This window comes from Lissotriton helveticus, chromosome 7 (genome assembly GCF_964261635.1).
Source record: "Lissotriton helveticus chromosome 7, aLisHel1.1, whole genome shotgun sequence".
Classification (NCBI taxonomy): Eukaryota; Metazoa; Chordata; class Amphibia; order Caudata; family Salamandridae; genus Lissotriton; species Lissotriton helveticus.
Genome location: NC_136068.1, coordinates 1,197,440,789 through 1,197,461,980, shown reverse-complemented (window position 1 = coordinate 1,197,461,980; position 21,192 = coordinate 1,197,440,789). Strand labels below are relative to the sequence as shown.

Here is a 21,192-nt window from a genome sequence, read left to right as displayed (position 1 = left end):
GAAAAGTCCCAGTCTCTCACTGCTCTCAGAAACCCAGTTTCGCTTTTCTTGGGCACACAAGCAGAGTCTCTCAGTATGACGCCTGTGGGCAGGGAGCCTCACCCAGCTGCACAAACCTAATGTGAGACTGATTTCGCCTCTGCCTTCCTTGCTTTCCTTGGGAAGTACATGGCTGTTTAAACATCAGCATTTTACATGCTGGTAATTGAAGGGTTTCTTAACTCATAAACATGGTCCTGTATGTCCGAGCATGCACTATTTTTAGGTCTCGCGACCTGTCAATGCGCATGCGCATTTAGCGGAAGCGAGACTATAGGGCTTTAACCAGACTTTAATAACTGGCGATTTGATGCTGTGCCCGTGCGCTTTTAGGTCAATGCGCAAGCCCATTGACCTAAAATGCGCGTGCACAGCATCAAATCGTCAGCCATCTGTTGCCCAGCTTGGTGCCGCTCCACCCCCTGCGGCATCAAAGGCTTTCACGGCCGGCCGGCCGTGCTTTCAGTTTGCCGCTCCACCCCCTGCGGCATCAAAGGCTTTCACGGCCGGCCGGCCGTGCTTTCTGTTTCAGGAGCGCTGCATTGTTTTCACGGCCGGCCTCCGGCCGTGACTCGCATTTCTCCTTCCTTCCAGCGCTGTCTTGTTAAATATTTACTTTCTCGTTGGCTCTGCGCACTCATTAGTATACCTGGACAATAGTGTGTTTTTTTCCGTTCAGTTTTCTTTATCTGTGTGGAAGAAGGAACCACATTTTAGAATTGTTTCTTACGATTATTTACATGTGTAGAAGGTTCAGTACAAGACTGCACCATGCAGCTTTAAAAAAGCCTACCTTTTCTTCCAGCCGGAGTTATTTAACTGAGGGCTTCTCTGCATATTTATCGTTTCGATAATCAGCTCCATATGAAGGATGACAGGCCATTAGTTAAATGAAAACTTAAAGCTTTCGCTAATGGATATAATTAAAAAGCTTTTAGCATACCTGGAAGCCGCGTTCACTAGGCAAAGCGGTGAATTTTTCGCGCTACTTAAACTCACGGGAACTTCTAATGAGCTGTAAACAAACAGAACGCTTATACTAAAGCGTTCGTTATGTTATTAAAGCAGTTACTGACAGCGTTATCCTATTCTTTGAAATACAGGCGTAGCTTTGAAAGCTTCATGAACAGGCTCTCCTCTTCGTATTTAATTTTGAAATATAACAGCGCAACAGTTAGTTTAAACAACATGACAGAACTGGCACGAATATAAAGCACCACAATGCCCAAAATGCACTGCTTTGTTGCACCAAAACTCGCTAGCCCAAATGCATGTAAGTGGCATTGAGAACGACAACCCCCATGATTCTAAGTCAGAAGCCATTGATGGGATGCTCCCAATTGGAAATGCCGCCACCTCACTTCGAAGAATCAGAAAACAAGCATTGGCATAGCCAATAGGTCTCGCCTTTGGGACGTTGTGTTTAGTTTTTAACAGTGATGTTGCAGCAAGGATATTGCGCTGCATAATTAAATACTTATAAAGGTCCCAAAGGCGAGACCTATTGGCTATGCCAATGCTTGTTCTGGTTAAGAAGTAGGTACTCAAATGTGATGCTCTTGATGACACATCTGTCCAGAGAAGCCGACTGGCTCTGCCATGAAATCTGTATTTCTCTATGGGATGATCCTCCTTTCATTTTAAAATACTGCAGGTACTGAATAAATGATCAGCCTCTGTACACATCTACTTACTATGATTGATGAAACACACCATTAGAATGAGTTATTCGCTTTAGGCAGCAATAATGTGACAAAGTACAGAGACATTCGATTTAGAGTCTATGAGTAGGCAAGAAATTATTTGTTGCGACAGATGAATGTAGAATTGGAAGATGGACAAGGCTCTGGTCCTGGTCTTTCCTTTCAACAATTGCAATAAACGATCAAGAGTTAAAAACAAAACAAATCTATATCACAAGTGTAGGAGGTTGTGCTCCTGGTGACATGGTCTGTTCCAATGGCCCAATACGTGTGCTTCCTGTGATCGGCTCCCCTGTTGCTACCGTCAGAACTTTGCTTACTGGTAGCTTACTTTACTATGGCACTCCCCTCTCTCATTTATATAATAATGTGTACCTAGAAGATGGTCAGCCTTCTCCCAGCATCCTCCTGTATGAAACCTGTAGACGGAACTAAACGTAGCTGAAACATGGAGCTTGAACACTGCCGAACAGTGTGAATTCTGTCTCCCGCTCTCACTCACACTTGCCCAATGAACTCTGTCACCGACTGAGGAGGTAAACACTCTCTCAGATACAGTATGTAGACCATATATCACTCAGCCGCACACACAACCCTACATGCAAGAGGAATATAGTTTCCATATTGGCAGTGGCATAGTGAACCCATGTGCGCATATCCAGGCGCAGTGTGTACTGTCATGCTCTGCTGAGAGTCCTTTATCTGCGTTTGCACGTGGATCGATCGTGAAAGTCCAGCTGGGCAGCTGTGTGCCCAGTGCCCTATTAGGAATCTGTTTTTGGTAATAGGCTGCATTGTGTCATATTGTCTCACAGGGAGAATGTTCTCCCATACATGGGAGGGATGCTCTACCCTACCTGGTCCTCCCGCATGGATCTGTGTCATGCCTCCTCAGACCGGACTGCATACTGGCCAGCCCTGTGCCACCCTGGCCAGTGTTTGGCCCTAACTGGGATCACTACATTAAAATGTGTATTGTTAATATATATATTTGAAACCAATTGTCAAAAGGTGATTTTAAATTTGGTTTTATTTTAGTCAGTTATGACATAAGTATCTAAATGTTTTAGACCCGGATTACTAGGTGTGGGCATTCAGTGTGCCCAGAAATAATGTTTCCGACTGGTACCTTAACACGTAAATCAAGCTAGTACCTGTATTTGCCTGTGAGATGGGGAATACCAATGCTTGCCTTGAATTACTGGTTCCATATCTGAATGCGGTGTCCTAAGTCGGGGGACAAGTCTATGTCAATTTACCAGCTGTTCTGACCTGAGCGGGTGGTCATTGGGACCCATGGCCGTGCGGGAGTGGGAATGGAATGCTCTTGGGTAAGAGGGCTCCCGGGGACAGCAGAGGCAGTGAGCTGACAGGAGTGGGTGTATTCCAGTCCCCCATGCCTTGGGCGGGGCAGGATATTCCTGCAGTAAGTGCCTCATGTGATTTAAAATGAATGTGTCAGTAAAACAGTCTGGTGTTTCCACACCTGTGAAAGCAGGGTGTGGGAATAGTGGCCCTGTTATAATTGGGCAGATCAGTATCCTACCCGAGAATACCTCTCTATTCCACTCATAATTGGGCTCTTAATGAGAATCCTCTTTGAATGTGTTTTCATAACTTGCATCCTTTGCCCATCTTTTCTGTTTTGCCTTTGTTCTTTCTCTTTGTAGGAAAGTGGATTATTATGTGGTGTAGTTGTGAGGCCTCGCCATGTAATAAAATTTCAATCTCCATTAGGTCCAGATAGAGTCTTTAATAAAACCTTTAGCCCATTCCTGGGTAGCTGTGGCACATAGCACTAACATGTAATCAAAGGATAAAGGATAAAGCATTCAGGAGTAGTAAAACAATCAGTAACTATAAAACGGGACACAATAAACATTTAATACAAATCTATATAAATAGAGTATATTTTCAGCTTTGCATAGACACCAAAAGAACAAATATTTACGTCCGGAAACTAGAGCTACGATTTTTCAAAGTTAAAATAAGTCACTGTATTTCACTTTTCAGAATGCAATAAAGCATAGCGGTTTGAGTCAACCTGCTAGAAAGACTAATAAAACCCTCTTGGTTGGGCCACTACTGATTGCGAGCTAGTCCCTGTGACACAGGGACCATTCAAGCCCACTTCAGAGTCGAAAAACCAGCAGCATCTGACTCTGGTAATCAAAATATGTTGCTTTTTGTTACACAATTCTCATAATGTATAGTTGAGAACATATAATAAAACTGACGTTGGCAGGTGTATCATGAACCCCCATTGACCTGTAACTGGGTAAGGCAGGACATTTTAGGTAGACTCTTGAGAGGTTTTTTGTAGTTGTAGAGTTAGTATAGAATAGTTAATAGGTCCGCATTTGGTCATTGGGGAGACTTCTTCAGGATTCTGATTGGCAAGGGCATATATTTTTAAGGTGGACATAACATCATGTGAAGCATAGTTGTTATTTTTTCAGACGGAGCTATTTAATATGTATGGTGCAACCTGTATTCACATTGCTATTTCTTACTAAAATAGTGCCAATCAATGTGTTCCGCCTGCCAACCGGCCCAACACCACAGGAGTCAAGAATGTCTAAATCCCCTACCCCCACCGTAGACCCCCAACACCCACAAGTATAACTCCAGGTGATGGGAAACCACGACGCAGGGAGAGGGTGGGTTAACAAAACAGGGAAACACAAGGTCCTGGGTAATACAGCGTGTCTCTTCGGATCCCCCAGCAGCAGACTACTCGACCCCAGCCGGGACCTTAAAAACAAAAAAAGGGGAACAAGATTAAACACACTGGACCCACCAATTGCGTACCAAGTACACGCACGAACCCACCAACTTCCCAGCTTACCCTAGTCACTGCTCCGGAGTAGCTCAAACAAAACAGGGAAAATCGTCTTCCTGTGTAACGGCTCCACTCGGTAACCCAGACCAACCACACACCCTTGGAGGGATATTGAGAGTAACAAAAGGGGGTGGCGTAAACAGGATAAAGTCAAAATAGGGGCAAGGAAGGGGGAAAAAAGGTGTCCACAAGGCTAGGAAAGCACCAAAAAAAACCCCGGTGATCTAAAAACACGAAGGTAGCACAAAAAAACGGCCGTTGTTCAGCCCCTTCGTGAAACCGCCCAAAAGATACACAACAAGGCGGTTGGTCTACAAAAGACCAGGAAATCTAAACACCCAGCTCTTGATGGAACACGCAGCCGCGTGTTCCCTGGCGTCTCCCGTTATCAGAAAAGGTCCCAACTGACTGCTAGAAAAGCCAAAGGGGCAGGATAACAAACGGGTAGGGGAGTGGGGGAAAGGGATGTCAGCAAACCGCTCTCCAGAGGCCAACAGCCGTAGACCTCAATAAAGAAGGAGCAAGGGAAGGAAACAGGAACAGGAAATCCCAAGGCAAGGGACCATCATAGGAACCAAGCACCGGTTTCCTGGAGGCAGGCCCTTTTAAAGCGAGCCCAAGGGAGCGTCCATAAATTCATGCATGCACTTGGTACACAGAAAAAACCGGAGGACGGGAAACTAAACAGAAGGCACCCGCTGCCCCTGAATCCCAACAGTACCCCCCCCCCCAAAGCCTTCCCACTGGCCTAGGCTTCCCAGGGTGCTGACGATGGAACAACCGCACCAACCGGGCTGCATGCACCTGACTCGCCGGTTCCCAGGAGCGATCTTCAGGGGCATACCCCTTCCAGTCTATAAGATAATACAACCTCCCCCCTCTCCTTCTAGAGTCCAGAACTGCATTGAAATCATACTCCTCGTTATCATCAATCAAGACAGGAGGAGGAGGTGGCACGTCCTGAGTAGTGGAGACATACGGCTTCAACAAGGACGTATGAAACACTGGATGAATACCATAATCATCCGGTAGAGTCAGCCTCATCGCAACAGGATTCACCACCTTCTGGATATCAAAGGGTCCCACAAACCGAGGCTGTAATTTCCTCGGTCCCAGCAATCTCAGATGTTTCGTTGCTAGCCAAACCCTGTGACCCACCGCATATAGGGAAGCTGGACGCCTATGCCTATCTGCCTGTACTTTCATGCTCGTCTTGGAGGCAAGCAAATGCAGTTGAGCCTTCTTCCAAATGGTAATCAATTCCCTACTGAGGGTGTCCACAGCAGGCACCCTCTCCGATGGTTGAATGAGAATCGTTTTAGGGTGGAACCCCATGGAACAGTAAAACGGTGACATCCCTAAGGCTGAGTGCATACTGTTGTTATAGGCCAACTCAGCCACAGGGAGGGCACGTACCCAACTGCCTGTCAACGATGCCAACAAACATCGCAGGTACTGTTCCATGGTTTGGTTGGTACGTTCCGTTTGCCCGTCACTTTGTGGATGATAGGCTGATGACAGCCTTACTTCCATTTGCAGAGACAGGCATAAGGCAGACCAAAAGTTGGACACGAACTGGGCCCCCCTATCCGACACAACAGCAGAAGGCACCCCATGCAGTCTCAACACTTGAGCAATGAAAACGTCGGCCAATTCCCTAGACGTAGGCAACTTGAGTAAGGGGATGAAATGCGCCGTCTTAGTGAAAAGATCCACTACGACCAATATGGTCGTAAACCCCGAATCAGGTGGTAAATCGGTCACGAAAACCATACTGATAGTATGCCAGGGGGAGGGAGGCACTGGCAATGGATGCAACAACCCAGATGGGGACATGTGCGAGGACTTACTAACAGCACACACCGGACAAGAGGCCACAAATACCTGCACGTCATGTGCTAAGGACCTCCACCAGAACCAACGCTGACACATCTCCTTGGTCTTATTGACCCCGGGATGCCCAACCAGAGACGAAGAATGACAATAGGTAAGAACCAGTGTATGCAACTCAGGGGGCACAAACAACTTGTCTGCCTGGTACAGCAACCCGTTCCGTAACGTAAACCCTGGGTCAAACAACCACGGAGACAGATCTAACCGTTCCACTTCATCCTGCACTTTAACCAAGAATTCGTCCATGGAGGCACATCCTACAGTCTTTTCTGGAGGTATCATTAATTGGGTCTCACTAACCCGCCCTCCCTCTGATGGACTTACATATATCCGGGACAAGGCATCTGATTTCCCCTGTTGGGCTGCTGGCCTATACGTGATGGTAAAATCGTATTCGTTGAAAAACAACACCCACCTCATCTGCCTTGGTGTCAGGGCCCTGGCAGAACGGAAAAATTCCAAGTTCTTATGGTCGGTGTAAATCGTAACGGGGTGTCGAGCCCCCCAAAGGTAGTGGCGCCATTCCTCAAACGATAGCTTTATGGCCAGTAACTCCCTCTCCGCCACAGTGTAGTTCTGCTGATAACAGCTTCTTCGAGAAGAACGCGATAGGATGCATAAACCCTGTTACACTGTCGCGCTGGGACAATACACTCCCTACTGCCAATTGAGACGCATCCGCCTCCATGTAAAACGGGAGAGCTGGATCAGGCTGCATCAACACCGGGGCAGATATAAAATGCCCGATCAATAGCTCTAACGCTGACTGCGCCACCGGAGTGCAGACAAAAGCCACTCCCTTCTTCAACAAAGATGTCCTAGGTGAGACTATTTCCGAGAAATGGCTGATAAAACGCCTATAGAAGTTGGCAAATCCAAGGAGGACCTGTATATCCTTTGCACACGCGGGGATGGGCCAGTTGATAATGGCGTCTATTTTCCGGGGGTCCATCTTTATTCCATCCGCCGAGATCAAGAAACCCAAAAACTCCACGTGTGCCGCACCAAAAGTGCACTTGTCCAGCTTGACGAATAAGCGGTGTTCCTGCAACTTAGACAAAACTTGAGAAACATGAGTATCATGTTCCTCAAGGGACTGGGAAAAAAACAAAATATCGTCAATGTAAACGATCACACTAATATCCAAAAACTCACGTAAAACCTCATTGATAAAAAACTGAAAAGCGGCAGGGGCATTACATAAACCAAAAGGCATAACGCAATACTCAAATAAACCAAACTTAGTGCGGAACGCCGTTTTCCATTCTTCGCCCTCTCGGACACGAATGAGATGGTAAGCACTTCTCAGGTCAAGCTTCGTGAAAACCCTGGCATGTCGCAGCTGGTCCAACAACACCGGTATAAGAGGCAGTGGGTACTTGTTTTTAATCGTTACCTTATTCAACGCCCTGTAATCCACGCACGCGTGGAGATCTCCCTCCTTTTTAGGTATGAAAAGATAGAGGAGGAAACAGGCGAAGAAGAAGGACATATAAAACCAAAACCCAACATTTCATCCAAGTACTGCCGTAAGTGCTTCTCCTCTGGCTCCGACAGCGCATATACCCGACTGCAGGGCAATACAGCCCCCGGTACCAAATCGATGCGACAGTCAAACGCCCTATGAGGAGGCAGGATACAAGCTTGGTCCTTATCAAAGACATCCTTGAACGCAACAAAGGAAGAAGGCAGACTATGCTGAACGTTACCACTCGCCGCACAAGACAAAGGGGTCACCCAATCGGTAGCCTCACAGTAACAGTGCAGAAGACAATGTTCCGAATCGAGCATGACCAACCTCCATGCCCAATCGATCCTAGGGTTATGGGCCTGTAACCACGGCACCCCAAGAACCACTCCAAACGCAGGTGCGTCTATAAGATCGAAACAAATAGTCTCGGAATGCCCGTTATCAAAGGTCATCAACAAAGGTTCCGTCTGCCGAACGATTGACCCAGAGGAAAGTTCCGTCCCGTCGATAGCCCTCACTGGTTCGGGTTGTCTCTTCATAACACCCGGAACCATCAGTTTCTCGGCCAAAGTGATGTCCATAAAGTTCCCAGTGGCCCCACAGTCCAATAACACTGACAGAGTGGCTCTACTGCTAGATGAAAACGCAAAGCAGGCTGACACAGTGAAATGGCGTGCGACCCTCTGAACTGCCCCTTGGATGTCATAAGGATTGCTGCTGCTACTCTCCAGGACAGAAGGCCTCTCACACCCCCCTCCTACAAAGGCCACAGCCTTATTCAAATTCAACCGAGACGGCTTCACTGGACACTCTCGGGCATAATGCCCGCTCTTCCCACAATATAAACACAATTGCAGTAGCCGTCTCCGCTCCTTTTCCTCCTTAGTCAAGGGACCTTGTACCCCACCTAGCTGAATCGGTTCTGGATGTTATGTTATGTTATGTTATGTTACTTTATTTCTTTTATAGCGCACGGCTACTCCAGGGAGCATCCCGGTGCTTTGGCAAAGAATAACCGCATAAAACGGCAGCCACACAACAGAAAAAAGCAGAGAATGAAAAGGGTCTATTTCATAAAAAGCCATGTTTTCAGGTCCTTTCTAAAAGCAAGAAGACAGGGAGCCTGTCTCAAGGACAGTGGTAGGTCGTTCCAAACTTTAGGTGTTAAATAGCGGAAAGACCGACCTCCCAATCGTGCGCGACGAATTACAGGAACAGTCATCATAGACAGACCAGATGACCTAAGAGTCCTGCTCGGTGCATACCGGGAAAGACGCTTCCCAATATACTTGGGGCCAATACCATGAAGGGCCTTAAAGGCCACAGTCCGGCATTTGAAGATAATTCGCTTGGAGATGGATAGCCAATGTAGGGTGTTCAGTAAAGCAGTGGCACCAGCTCTCCTCGGGAGTCCAAAGATGGTACGGGCTGCCGAATTCTGGACAACTTGCAAACGGGTCATGAGATATTTCGGTAGACCCAAAAAGAGAGCGTTTGCGTAGTCCAGTCGTGAACCGATCAATGCCTGAACAACTGTTTTCCTGTGGTTAAGTGATAGTAGAGGAAGAATCCCCAACCTCAGGTATCTCTCTTTTGGTCACAATCACACGTGATGGGTGAAACCTAGTCCTCTCCCCCTTCCTCTCGGACAACCTGTGGCTGAGTTTTACAACCAAATCGATAAAGTCAACACAGTCCTCAGGGGGGTCCACCACCTGCGAGACGATATCTTTTAGTTCCTCGCACAAGCCCTGATAGAACAAAGACGTTCTTTTAGCGAGAGGCCATTGAGTTTCCGCTACTCGGCGGTTAAAGGTGGCCACATACACAAGGAGTTCCTGCTTTCCCTGCCTCAGTTTTAATAGCTCTGCATCACTTGCGTGCATAAACGCATGCTTAGCAAATAAACTGTGCATCTGGATTTTAAACGCTGGAATGCTACTCAGTACAGGGTCATTTCCTTCCACTAAGGGGACCGCCCAGCCGGCTGCAGTACCTGAGAGATTCGAAATCACAAAAGCGACTTTCGAGGTGTCATCGGGAAAAGCAGCTGGCCGACACATAAAGTGCAGATGGCACTGTTTCATGAAGATGGCATATCTGCTGCTATCCCCGGTAAACCTCTCAGGAGCTGCCAGTGGCACCGGTATAGGAGTGTTAACGGTAACAGACACAGGAGACCCACTCTGACCCCCACCCCGCTCATACTGAAAGGTGGCAGGCTGTAGCACAGGGAACTTGGGCTTGACCGAGGGATTCCCCCCCCTTTCCCCAAAGTATTCTCTTTAGCGCTAGCACTACTCAAAGCCGCCTGTAACCAATGGTTTTCCTGTCTAAGGGACTGAACTTCCGCCTGCAAGGACGCGATGACCTGCATCAGGTCCTGCACAGAAGGAACCCCTCCTCCGGCCTCTTCGTCCATTCTTCACTCGGGCAGTGTTTAAATTCGTGGGCTTGGTTTTCTGTTCCGCCTGCCAACCGGCCCAACACCCCAGGAGTGAAGATTGTCCCAATCCCCTACCCCCACCGTAGCCCCCCAACACCCACAAGTATAACTCCAGGTGATGGGAAACCGCGACGCAGGGAGAGGGTGGTTAACAAAACAGGGAAACACAACGTCCTGGGTAATACAGCGTGTCTCTTCGGATCCCCCAGCAGCAGACTACTCGACCCCAGCCGGGACCTTAAAAACAAAAAAATAGGAACAAGATTAAACACACTGGACCCAGACCAACCACACACACTTGGAGGGATATTGAGAGTAACAAAAGGGGGTGGCGTAAACAGGATAAAGTCAAAATAGGGGCAAGGAAGGGGTAAAAAAGGTGTCCACAAGGCTAGGAAAGCACCAAAAAAAAACCCGGTGATCTAAAAACACGAAGGTAGCACAAAAAAACGGCCGTTGTTCAGCCCCTTCGTAAAACCGCCCAAAAGATACACAACAAGGCGGTTGGTCTACAAAAGACCAGGAAATCTAAACGCCCAGCTCTTGATGGAACACGCAGCCGCGTGTTCCCCGGCGTCTCCCGTTATCAGAAAAGGTCCCAACTGACTGCTAGAAAAGCCAAAGGGGCAGGATAACAAACGGGTAGGGGAGTGGGGGAAAGGGATGTCAGCAAACCGCCCTCCAGAGGCCAACAGCCGTAGACCTCAATAAAGAAGGAGCAAGGGAAGGAAACAGGAACAGGAAATCCCAAGGCAAGGGACCATCATAGAAACCAAGCACCGGTTTCCTGGAGGCAGGCCCTTTTAAAGCGAGCCCAAGGGAGCGTCCATAAATTCATGCATGCACTTGGTACACAGAAAAAACCGGAGGACGGGAAACTAAACAGAAGGCATCTGCTGCCCCTGAATCCCAACACAATGCTTGCGTCACTGTTTTTGCCACTTAGAATTGCTTGCAGCAATTAACTGCAACCCAGAAAGCCAGAGTATTGCAAAGGCCAACCCTAAACTTCATTGCTCATATCCAGGTCGTGTGATGTCCTTCTCTGGTGATGTAGTAACCTGCTCGTTATTGGCAGTCATTGCTGCTCAAATGGACCAACCGCAGTCACAGGGCCACTGTCACAAGAAAACTTGCCCTATACTTTACTACTTCGACAGCGGTTAGGCCACCTCCAGTTGTATTCCTTCCTCAACCCAATATGAGTTTGCCTCTTTTCACTGGCACTTATAGGTACATGCTGGTTCCCGATTGTCTTCACATTACGTATTGCCTGAATGTCCTCTGCTAAAGCCGATAAAGGCATCCATCTCTAAGGGGGTCTTGGGCAGAATGTGTGGTTTTTGAAGGGGTGCGAATCATCGCCCAGTGACGGATTAAAAAAATCCCCACTCTTGCGTTCTCATAGAAAAGTATCAGTCACCTCAGATACACGAGTCATTAAAGCCTGCCCATCCTCACCTGTGTCCAAAAGCAACATCACACAGAAAATACCAGCAGCTACAATACAACAATTTATGCTAATCAGTGCTTACTCATATGTTCACCATGTGCTCAAAGTGGCTGGTCCCATGATCCTGCATAGACTTCAGACACAGATTCACATTGGCCACCTCCATTGCCCCTCAGTTCATGAACATTGTCCTCCCTGCAGGACACTACATAGAGCACATTGGCCACATGCACAAGACTGGTCTAGGCCTCCCTGGAATCTGCACATCTTTATGGAATTACTTGCTGCAAGGTTCCTCCCATCTACGGTCAATGGAGTTGCTCGGTTTTCTCTTCTCCATCATTACACCACAAACCATCAATTTCAATCAACTGTAAACCTCCTGGAAATAGCAACAACCTTTATAGAATAATTGACTGAACTTGTTACTAACCTATCCATTAATCACAACAAACACACCTAACTCAGGATTTAAACCATCTGGGCAACTCCACTATCAAAAGAAATAGATTTTACATTTTTATCTCCAAGACACCCTCTGTGTTGCCTACACACACAAACCTACACTCATCCTTCGCAACACTTTCTCATTACCTCCATGACCTCCACGGGCTTCCATTCCCAACCCGACTGGACAAATAACTGCTTTATACTTTTAATTTCCAACCACTAACAATGGGCAAGTTAAAACTGTCTAGTAGTAGTACTGCTCTTTAAAGATTTCCACAGACCTCATTGATGCCCTCTCACAGGATTTACTCAAACTTATCTGCATTACCACCACCACCGCCACCACTACCTAAACAGCTGTCCAGGTAAATTTTCTCTTGACCACCTTCCACAGCTTCACAAAAACCAATGTCACTGTCCCATTGACAATGTGCTTCATGAGGGAAAATTCTCTACGACCTTTCTCTCATCTTCTCAAACTTGGACAGAGGAACATTTTAACATTCTTATTTCAACACCTAAAGAGCACATCTCAAAAGTCAGAACCAATTACTATACAGTCACCATCAGAGAGGTTTTTAAAAATAGAAAGAGCATCAAAAACCAAAATGATGGACGGAATGTTTGAATTGATCTTCGCCACTGGTAATCGCTTGGGCCACATCCCAATCCATCATTTTAAACTTACCATTCAACATCAGATTGAATATGGAAATCAGTCTTAACTCTGGTCTGGTGGTAACAGTGCTGCCGAGCTGCCTGGCCCGGTCCTCCCTGAACTACAAACACATGCAACCCAGGACCGGGTTCGCCCTTATCAGGGCACATCAGCCAGATATAACTTGGTTTCAGTGGCACAGTGAGCACTGGACGCACTTCTGGGCATACCAGCCACACTTAAGGCAACAAAAACAAGTGATGGATGGAATGCTTGCATTAATCTTATCACTGGCAACCCTTCGGGCACATCCCAATCCATCGTTTTTCTCCCACCATGCTACCTCAGTGTGGACCCAGCCTTCTGCAAATTAGTCTTCACCCTGCTCCAGTGGGAGCAGTCTAGCTCGAACTGCCAGCCAGGTCTAACCATAATGAGCCCTAAGAAAGGCGAAACCGGTCTTGGGTGATTTCATTCTGGTTTAGGGATGCCTTGGCCTGGCAGTTCGGGTTGGACTGTTCCCGCCCCCCACCCCATGAGCAGAGTCAAGACTGATTTGCATGGCATGGTGTGCAAATTAACGATGGACTAGGATGTAGTCCTGAGTGACTGAGATTAATGTAAGCATTCCTTTCATCACTTTTTCTATATACTTCAATGTAACAACCTAAGTGGGACAGGTATGCCCAGACTTTTTTGTGTACTTCAATCTAAATATAGTAAAGCACTGATCCGATCTGTGAAACACTTCTTAAATATCTTGCCAGACTTGTCTCTACATCATTCAAAAGGTGACTGCAACACCATTGCTTTGTTTGTAGAAATGATGAATTCGATCATATGAAAAATCGACAGCATGAAACAAACACTATCGCTCAAATCCCCCTTCAACACACCCACCTTGAATAACTAAAAACTATTGTTGTTGGTGACCTCACAGCCATCCTCTCCAGCTTCAAATCAATTGATCACAGACCCCACACAGAGCATGACACACAGTAGACCCTATATTCAAGTCCAGCAACAGAGTCAAATACAGCTATACCACGGAACTCACCTGGGCCGATCTCTCCATCGTCGACTTCACCATGGCAGCAACTCCACGCACCACCCTCAACCCTCCCAGCACCTCCTTCAGCAGCTGGAGCAAAGTAACCCAGAACCAGTGGACGTATGTCCTCAACACCACCTAGAACATCGCTGCCACCAACTTGAAGCACGCAGTCAAGAACTTCAACACCTGGATCACCAATGCTGCCGACTGAGTCTTCCCCATCAAACCAGTCCAAACTTGCAGATTCATCAAACCAGCTGTAGGAGAGTAGGGTCTGCTTTCCTATGGTCACCCCACTTTTTGCTTTTTGCTTTACTGGTTTTCGACTTTAATGTGGCTGTGGGCCTGCTAATCAGACCCACAGCCCAGCTGTTCTCTCTCTAAATTCATACCATGTACTTTAGGTTCATAACCAATTGGGAATTGGGTCACCTTTGTGAGCCCCTGTATAGTGTACCATAGGTACCCAGGGCATAGGTGCATCCAGGGCCTACCAGGGGCTGCAGCATATATTATGCCACCCCTGGCTGGCCATCCAAATTGACAAAACTGGCTGATCACTCAGCTGGGGCAAGGTCGTGTAATCACCCCTTGCTTAGATATAGTATTCCTATATCTAACCTTATATATAGACACATATGCACCTATAAGTCACTCCTATGGCAGGCCTTAACAATCCTGAAGGCAGAGTGCTTGGTTTTATGTGAGATGAGGCTCTAGCATGAGCTGAGCCTGTCCGCAGCTTTCGGAACCATGTCCTTATAGCTGTTCTATGATATAGCCATATCATATACTCTTAAGTGCATTATAATCCTCGCGGTTATTGCTAATTTTGGTTTGGCTTTATCAAAACATGTCGTGTAAGGTGTCATACGCTTTGGAATACTACCCCCTCGCCAGTTCTGGTGACGGGGGTAGCATTCCACCCTTCTAGAGGGAGAAGACCTGTTGTTCCTGTTAATCCCTGTTAAAGTTACCCAGAGCCTCAGCATTACAAAATGGATGCTGCTGCCACAGACACAAGCGTGACCTCCTGCTGCTGGGAGTCCTTCCAGCGAGGGAGGCTTGGACAATAGATTTCCTGCCTTGGGAGGTGCTAGACAGGCCCTATTGTATTGGGGCAGGGAGGGCTGAATGAAATGAGACACTGCCTGGGGCACACAAGATGCTCCATGCATAGTTCGGTTGAAACCAGTTGCTGGGGCACTCCAGCCCCAGCTCCGGCGCGAAACTGGACAAAGGGAAAGAGGTGTAACCACCCCCTTCCCTGGTCCCACCCATAGGAGGGACCTAGCAGGTAATCCAGCCCCTTTGATTGGTATAAAGGTAGGAGCTGAGTCTAGAGACTTTAGATTTATCCTGAACTGAAACTTGAAACGAAACCCTTGACCTTCGACATTCTAGTGCAACTAGAAGACTGAAGAATCTCCCTTGTGGCCAAGGAGTGACCACCCTGTGCAAACAGGCACCAACAGGGACTTTCCGGTTTGCTTTGTCGACGCTCCCGCCGGAGCCTGAGCACAGAGCCAGACAGGAACTGGACTTCCAGACTTCTCTGACCCTGATCCACAGCCACAGCAGAGCTGAGACCCGTGGAGGCGACGAGAGACATGGGACCGCACATCTTGGAAAACCTGATTCTTGCTAATTGCGCAGCTCCTGAGGCACCCTCGAAGTTGTGCATTGGGGATTGAGAAGCCCGAGCACCTTTTGCACCGACGCACAGCCCTCCACACTCACCGAATGCTGCTCCAGGCTTGCTTCTGCTTCCCTGAAAAGGAGAAGCCCCCCAGACCTTGCTGGTCTGAACAGTAGCCCATTTTCGATTCCTGCGTGGGTTGCACTTGCCAAGGCCTGTTGACTCCGATCCGGAAGCCGACACCGCCTACAGTGATATTCTTCGTGGGACAGTCCGCATCCAGCTCCTGGTCGTCGCCGACGCTTCCTGGTCCACGTGGCTGCAGAGACCAGCTTCGCATCTTCACCTGATCGCACCCGACATCACCTGGTTCCTTCCTGGTCACTGGCTAGTGACCCAGACTCTGTCCCCTCTGCTTTCAGGTACTCTTCATCCTCGATCCATCCTTGGATCCGACCGGACATCTTCCTCCTGGTCGCCTGCAGCATCTTTTTACAGGTCTCCATAGGATTCAGCGATGAAACCCGACACAACTTGACACCTATGCACCCGGCTCCTGTGGGTGAGGTAACGCGAGTACTCTTGTGCTCCTGTGGGTATTGACTAATCAAGTGTCCTAGTTTTCAGTAGCTTTCTCCTAGTCCATCCGGAAGTGTCCTAAATCAACTAGTTTCTAACTCTTACGTTACCATTGTATTCCTATGGTAACTCGCGTGTGTGTTTAGACACTGCACACGCATCCCGTGGGCCTCCTGCTTCCTAACTCTTGTTAGCTCAGTGTAGCCACAGCGATCCCCTAGGTCCTAGGCCTACTGCTTGTTCGTGACCTGGTTCTTATACCACTATTTTAGTATATGGTTTGCAACGCCCCTAGGGCTCGACTGTATTTTGTGCAACTTATTGTATGATATTTAAGTAACTTGTTATGTGCTTTGGCCTCTGACCTCATAAAGAGTTCAGAGGGGTTGTGTTAGTAATAAATACATATATATTTTATATATAACCTGTGTGGTGTCCTTTCATTTGGTATTCAAGGGGTTACATATGGTAAAACAGCTGGCTTCACATGCTCTCTGAAGTTTTAGCCTAAGACTGCTTTGTCCATGCTACCACTAGGATAGCTGGTCTATAAGGTTGACCTTACAACCATCACCATAAGGGTTGTTTGGACTGGTGCAAGGTGCTCACTAGAATAGTGAACATCATATACCAGGCCAACTTCTCACACAAGCCAGGTGTTACTCTCTGGAACTCAGCGAAGTGTAACTGAGCTACAAACAACTAGATGGAAGATGGTGCACCAGCAGAGATGACACTGACCAAGCCACTTCAAGTCAACACTCAGCAACTACTACCATCAACCCAAGGCCGTGAAAAAGGAGGCCCTGGCAGACCTTATCAAGGAACTCTTCAACATTGTCAGAGTTCGCATGCCCAACAGCCACAGAAATCTCGATCCCTCCCTCATAGGAAATCTGCGACACTCTAGCAAATCACTTTCACAACAAGATCTCCACCATCTACAGAAACTTCGACTCCCAACCCACTGACCTCCTCGGTGTCCTCACCCCTACAAAAACTGGCCCGACTACCACTTCACCATGTGGAAGCATCCCAACACACCAGGCACCACAGCCATAATGAACTCCTTCCACTTAAGAGCACACACCAACCTTTGCCCCCACCTCCTCTTCAACCTTGGAAGCGACGAGATCAGCCACCAACTCACCACCATCCTCACCGCATCCATCGCCCCAGCAGCCTTTGCCAATGCTTGGAAACACAAAGAGGTTAGACCACTCTTTAAGAAACACTCAGCAGACCCTAGCGACCTTCAGAACTATGACCCACCTCCCTCCTTTCGTTTCCCGCCAAAGTCCTAGAGGTGGCCATGAACCTTCAGATCACCGAACACCTGAAGAGACACAACCTGCTAGACCCCTCCCAATCGGGTCTCCGAGCCAGCCACAGCACAGAGACTGCCCTGATTGCCGCCATAGACAAAATCTGATTGTTCTCGACCTCTTTGCAACATTCATCACCGCCTCCCACCACATACTCATTAAGAGACTGTACCAGATTGGAATCCAGAGAAGTATTCAGTTAGATGGCATCATTCCTCACAGGGCGCACGCAGAGAATCCTTCTCCTCCACCCCTTCACATCGCAACCCAAGAGCACCAACTGCGGTGTCCCTCAAAGTTCATTCCTCAGCCTCCCTTTTTTAACATCTACATGACGCCGTTAGTCGACATCGTCGGATCCGATGACTTCAACATCATATCATATGCCGACGACACGCAGCTCATCCTCTCGTGCTCAGCAGACCCCACCACAAAGAAGACCATCGTCCACATCTGCATGAGAAACTTCACAGCCTGGTTGAAGGACAAATGCCTGAAGCTCAAGTAAGCCTAGAGGGGATATTTGATGGGTCGGTAACACCCAAGAGATAGTAGGATAATACGAGCTCGGCGAGGCCTCTCTTGCACTGCATGTATTAATCCGATAATACATTTGAAGGGCTATGGGAGCAGAGTACTGAGTTCCTATATGACCCCAGGATATAATTTAAGTATATGCAATGTTAAAATGGTAATGTACCAAGTGCATTATAAAAATACTGTATATGTATGATTACGTAACAGAAATGCCAATAAACAACATTTTGAAAAAAAAAGAAAATTGCCTGAAGCTCAACACGGACTAAAGTGCTGATCTTTGGCAACTATACCTCCCTCTGGAACCACGCCTGGGGGCCCGCAGAACTGGGACTCACCCCCACACCTAAGACCACCTCCGCAACTTCAGCATCCTCTTGGACAGCAAACTCACCATGAATTGACAGATTAACATGGTCTCTTCTACCTGTTTCCACACGCTCTGAAGAATCTTCAAATGGCTCCCCACTATACTCAAGAAAAGTCATGCAAGCCCTAATCCACAGCTGTCTGGACTACAGCAATGCAATGTAGCAGGTACCACCAGCAAACTCATGAGAAGGCTCTAGACGATACAGAACTCAACAGCCAGACTGATCCTCAGCTTGCCCAAAAGGACCCATTTCACCCAGCACTTGACTGGCTCCCCATCCAGAAAAGATGCAATTCAAACTACTGACACACGTCTACAAAGCTCTTCACGGCCAAGGACCAACATACATGAACCACTGCCTGAACTTCCACCAACCACCCAGAAAGCTGCGCTCCGCCTCACTCGCCCTGGGACAGACGCTACGCATCTGCCGGAGCCACAGCAGAGGACACTCCTTCTCCCACCTCGCCACTAAGTCATGGAATGTCCTCCACTTTTGAACATCTCCCTCCCGGACGGACTTAATGAAGAATCTCAAGTCCTGCCTCTACAACTAACCCAGCATCTCCGCGCCTGGATACCCTCACAGGTGATAAGCCACACTTTACAAGTACCGATTGATTGATTGAACCTTTTATGAAGATGACATCTTTCCATCAACTAACCTGACATGTGGAGAATCTCTTGCTCTCTTATTCACACAATGTTATGTTATGTTGATTTGTATAGTGCACTAATCACCCCAGAGGGTATCCAGGCGCTTGGGCAGTTGTGTAGGTGTGTGATCCCAAGGTGCTTGAAGTAAGGAGGAAGATATGATGTGTTGAGGGAGGCTTTTCCATGCATTGGGTGTGATGTAGTTTTGCTTTTGTGAATGCGGAGATTGTTTGCAATTAAGAGTGAGGCAGACCGTTGGTGTCTGATGGGTTGATGAAAGCATATGCGGCTGTTCAGATGTTCTGGTCCTGTGTAGGGATTTGTATGTTTGCATGAGTTGTTTGAATTGGCTCCGTTTGTGAATAGGGAGCCAGTGAAGCTTCCTGAGGTGGGATGCAATGTCGAATATGAGTCTTGCAATGGAGTTCTGGCTGCTCTGTGTGGGAGTTGTTTGGAGATTCCAGCCTAGAGCGTGTTGCCATAGTCCAGCCTGCTGGTGATGAATGCTTGCGTGATGGTTCGTCTGGTGTTTTGAAGCACCCATTTGAAGATCGTTTGCAGCCTGTAGTGGATGTGGAAGCAGGAGGATGCACACTGTGTTGATTTAGCCGTCCTTCACACCTCACACAACGTTTTTTGCAGATGTACCAGTTGAATAGAAAAGTTTGGTTATCAAACCCGTCTGGTAGGTGGCTTTCAAGGTTCAGGAGAATACAGTAGTGGGCAAATTTAAATATTTGTTCAAGAATTTCCACTGAAATATGCTTGGAAGCCAGCAGTTTTACTGCCAAGCACATCTAGGTACCTTTTCTACTCTTCTGTGAATGATGGATCAGGTCCTAATAGAGAGTGTCAGTGTGCTGCTATTCCATGATCTTTCAGTCACATGTGAAAAGGTTGACATTTTGAGTTGTTGACTTCTGGAAATAATGTTTGAGTCTGTGCTATTATTATGTTCTTTATCTGAGAGACTGAGGCTTTGCCCTCCTACTATGGCTGAGGTCTAAATATAATGCTGTAGACATGAAGTGCTGTAATATCAATTTTTTTATTGTACAAATATAGCCACTGTTTCAGTTCATGTAGAGCTGTGGCTTCTGCTTTTATGTCGGAGGCAAACCTAGTTCTTGCTGCAGTTTGCCACTGATCTGTGTGTTTCTGCCTCACAATTCCAGGAGTGCATGGTGGAGATCCGGTGCTACATAGGCAGTTATTGGGCCTAACTCAGACAAAACGTAGGTGTGGTAGAGAGGGGCTCTGTCATTTTTTTGAACTACACTTAATATGAAGAAATGGTTAACTGCTCTTCTCTCGTAAGTCGAGTAAAAAAATAAGGTTTTTAAGTAGATTCTGCTTTGTCTCTATCTCTCCTTTGCTCTCTCTCAACAATAGTCCGTTCTGTTTCTTCTACACCCTTTCTTTTTCGTATTAGAATCCTCAAATGGTGTGTGTACCTGATTAATCGATAACCTCTTGAGTTACTGCATTGAGAGCATTATTGGTTCACAGTTGGCCTACAGCCTCTTGATGTAGTTCGTAATTGCAGTTCATCTATTAAACCATTTATGGCTCATTATAGGTTGTAGCCTGTTACTCCTTAAATGTAGCCATATATTGATTCCTAATGGAGTGTTTCTTTGTCTGTTAGGGCAAAGGTGCCCTATATATTGCACTGTGGTCTTAATTGCCCTTCTTAGTTTCTCACGGATACATGCCTGTTACATATATATTTAGAAAATTGCATTCAGCATCTTGGTGCTCTCCAGGTTTCTTGTTTCTCGTAGGCACAAAAAGGTTCTATTTTTGCTCCAAAGTTTTTGAATCTCGCTGTACTCTTCTGTAAAAGTTTACATTTACCTTAGTTTGGTGGTAAGTAATTCTGTGTTATAATTGTCACTGACTATTCCGTCTTTTTTTACCTGCTTCAATATGCTCATTGTGTGGACATGTTATATGTAACTGCGGTTCCATTGACACCTCTTTCACTTTTTCATCATTACCACCAACATTTCTTTCTGTAACTTTTCATTGTGTATTTACCCCAAAATATCCCACGAGCCAACATTTAGAGAA

The 21,192-nt window shown here is 47.1% G+C and overlaps 1 protein-coding gene across 3 annotated transcripts in view; it reads left to right on the top strand.

Annotated features, from left to right (window-relative positions):
• Positions 1–21,192, top strand: part of RHOT1 (ras homolog family member T1) — a 688,574-nt gene that overhangs the window by 27,066 nt on the left and 640,316 nt on the right. The window lies entirely within an intron of this gene.